This window comes from Rattus norvegicus, chromosome 3 (assembly GCF_021556685.1).
Source record: "Rattus norvegicus strain SHRSP/BbbUtx chromosome 3, alternate assembly SHRSP_T2T, whole genome shotgun sequence".
NCBI lineage: Eukaryota > Metazoa > Chordata > Mammalia > Rodentia > Muridae > Rattus > Rattus norvegicus.
The window spans coordinates 138,735,053-138,738,739 of record NC_141536.1 but is presented as its reverse complement, the minus strand read 5'-3'; the positions used below and the strand labels follow the sequence as shown (position 1 = coordinate 138,738,739).

The following is a 3,687-nucleotide window of genomic DNA, read 5'->3' as shown; positions in this document are numbered from 1 at the left end:
GTGTGTCTGATTTTAGCCTGTCTGCTCCATATTCATCCAGCGAAACTTCTGAAATGGATATATTCAAACTCACATGCCAGAGGAGTCAGTCACCTTAATGACTTTCGGTAATTGAGACTTTATGTGTCTTGTGGGATAAACTTCTTTGAAATTTTCTCTTAACCCTGTTTCCAAATGTATAATCTGCTAATCACTATTACATTTCTCACCCCAGATATGAGGCAAGCATGATAACCAGGCTAAGTTCTCCTTTTTAGAGATGGCTGTCTTTGAGTGAGGCAGCTTGAAATAGAAAAGGATTAGTATACTTTCCCATTTGCTATCTCAGCTTAAGTACCCATGAGTCAGAAAATATAGGACACAGAAAGAGAAAAAAACACATACTGGAAAAATAAATAATACTAGAATGTTCTTTTTTCATAGTATATTTATGTCACAGCAATTAGAAAATGAAAATAAAAACATTAGTTTGCAGTGATTCTCCCTCATATCTCATAGACACTTGCTCTCCTATGTTCATAGAAAGTCTGCTCTTGGGTCGATTTGCATTGTACAAAGATCAAGTCCACGTGGATCAAGAACCTTCACATAAAACCAGAGAAATTGGTGAAGAGCCTCGAATACATGGGGCAGGGGAAAATTTCCTGAACAGAATGCAAATGGCTTATGCTCCAATATCAAGAATCGACAAATTGGACATCATAAAGTTGCAAAGTTTCTGTAGGGCAAAGGACACTATCAATAGGACAAAACAGCAACAAACAGATTGGGAAAAGATCTTTTTCAATCCTATATCTGATAGAGGGCTAGAAGTTAAACTCCAGAGAATCAAATAGCCTTTTTAAAAATGGGGTACAGAGCTAAACAAAGAATTCTCAACTGAGGAATATTGAATGCCTGAGAAGCACCTAAAGAAATGTTCAACATCCTTAGACATCAGGGAAATGCAAATCAAAACACCTCTGTCACCTCACACCAGTCAGAAGGACTAAGATAAAAGTCTCAGGTGACAGCAGATGCTGGTGAGGATGTGGAGAAAGAGGAACACTCCTCCATTGTTGGTGGGACTGCAAGCTGCTACAACCACTCTGGAAATCAGTCTGGAGGTTCCTCAGAAAATTTGACATAGTACTACCTGAGAACACAGCTATACCATATCTGGGCATATACCCAAAAGATGCCCCAACATATAACAAAGACACGTGCTCCACTATGTTCATAGCAGCCTTATTTATAATAGCCAGAAGCTAGAAAGAACCCAGATGCCCTTCAACAGAGGAATGGATACAGAAAATGTGGTACATCTACACAATGGAGTACTACTCAGCTATCAAAAACAATGACTTCATGAAATTCAGAGGCAAGTGGATGGAACTGGAAAATATCATCCTGAGTGAGGTAACCCAATCACAGAAAAACACACATGGTATGCACTTACTGGTAAGTGGATATTGGCCCAAAAGCTGGGAATACCCAAGATATAATTCACAGACCACATGAAGCTCAAGAAGGAAAACCAAAATGTGGATGCATTTGTCCTTCTTAGAAGGGGAAACAAAAATGCTCACAGGAGGAAATATGGAGACAAAGTGTAGAGCAGAGACTGAAGGAAAGAACATCCAGGAGGAGTGCAGGGCTCAGTGGCTCATAAGCCAGCAGGCTCAGGTCAGGAGCCTGAGGGGCACTGGCAGGCACAGAGCCAGGGCCTGGAGCATACAAAGGACCCAGCTTGCTGGTGTGCACCTTGAAGTAGCGACCACATACAGGGCACACATGATCAAGAGAGGCCTTGTGCTTGCTCATGTGACCCTTGAGAAACCAGGACACTTGACAACAGAACTCTGGTGGGCCAGGGGGCTCCTCCGGAGGTGCAGGAGTTGGGGCAGGGTTTGCCTCACGTTCAGGCTCTGGCCTAGGTACAAGCTCAGGCTCCAGGTAGAACTGGGTTCTTGCTGCGCTGGAGGCTGGGATTCAGGCGTAGCAGTAACTACCAGGGGGCGCTCGGAAGTCCCGTAGCAGTCAGACTGAGGTGCAGCAACTCCTCCTCTTGGCTGGAACCAAAACTGCACAAGCTGTACTTCAAGGGCCTGTGAAGAATTTGCAGGTGGCGTTCCCGCTCCGCTGAGGTGCAAAACTTGCCTTTGCAGAAAGGGCAACGGAAGGCAGATGAGGCGCCAGGCCCTCGCTGGCAGGGCTGCACTGCATGCCCCCTGTGCTTCTGGCTCTCCTGAGTCTTCACGAAGCAGGGTGCGTTCCTCTAACTCCAGCAACAGCCACGCAGCGGGGCTGAGTGGATGCTCTTGCTGGTGTGATCGGAGGTGTGAGCTCAGCAGAGCCCGCTGCGCTGCGCGGAGGCCACAATGTGGGTACTGGAAGGGTTGGAGGCCAGGATGGGCTCTCAGGTGCAAAGCCAGGATGGAATTGAATGGGAAGCACTTTCTGCACACAGGACAGGGGAAGCGCTGTTCGCCTGTCCACTGCTCCTATCCCAGGCGACCCGGGTCCTGGAGTCCCGCCAACACCTGGTCTGTTGGAGTAGAACTGCAGATCCAGCTCGCCGTCACCATTGAAGGTTGGTGGTGAAGGGTCTAGGTGGCCGAAAAGGATGCGCGGACGTGAGCCCTCAATGGACCCCCTTTACAATCTTTGGTTCTGAGGATTGGAAGGAGGAGGAAGAAAAGCCGCTAATGAAGGCAACTGATGCGGAGGTTGAGCCCTGCAGGACAGCGGCGGCAGAGGCTCCGTTGCGCTCGCCGCAACGTTAGGTGCGGCCAGGGGAACCACGCTGTCTCCCCGTCCCACTTCCACCTGCGGCCTCACCCAATCCTCCCGCCCCCCGCCCCTCCAGGCACTCCGCCCCTGGCCCGCACTGTGTGCAGCGGAGGAGGCGGCCTTTAGCATGCAGGTCCCGGGGACCGGGTGAGGGCTGTGGCTCAGCAGGCAGGTTTTGGGCTCTGGGGCCAGGGGACACCCAGAGCGGCCGGTATCTGCGATCCTAATGCCTGTTCTTCATATCCCTTTGCTCCTACTGGGTTGCCTAGTCAAGCCTTGACATGAGGGGTTTTGACTAATCCTACTGCAATGTATTATGCTGTGTTAGGTTCATATCCTGGGGACACCTGCTGTTTTCTGAAAGGAAATAGAAAAGTTGTGGATTATTGTGAGAGGGAGGGTAGGAATGGGAGGAGTGGAAAGACGATATGTTGTGTGGGGATATATTTTATAAAGAATTAATTTTTTTCTTTTTTTTTTTTTTTTCGGAGCTGGGGACCGAACCCAGGGCCTTGCGTTTGCTAGGCAAGCGCTCTACCGCTGAGCTAAATCCCCAACCCCTAAAGAATTAATTTTTTAAAGGAAGAAAGCTAACCGTGTGTATACACTTGTTCCATGTTGTTCCATGATGAGTGTGTAGTAGGATAACTTACAGGTGTCTATTTGTGATGGTTTGTATGCGGTTAGCCCAGGGAGTGGCACTATTTGGAGGTGTGGCCCTGTTGGAGTAGGTGTGGCCTTTTGAGGTAGGTGTGTCATTGTGGGTGTGGGCTTTAAGACCCTCATCCTAGCTGCCTGGAAGCCAGTATTCTGTTAGCAGCTTTCCAGTGAAGATGTAGATCTCTCAGTTCCTCCTTCACCATGCCTGCCTGGATTCTGCCATGTTCCCATCTTGATAATGGACTGAACCTCTGA

At 48.5% G+C, this 3,687-nt stretch overlaps 1 pseudogene; it reads right to left on the bottom strand.

Moving 5' to 3' along the window:
- Positions 1 to 1,484: 1,484 nt before the first annotated feature.
- On the bottom strand, positions 1,485 to 2,901 carry LOC148006566 (zinc finger protein 219-like; annotated as a pseudogene).
- Positions 2,902 to 3,687: the final 786 nt, after the last annotated feature.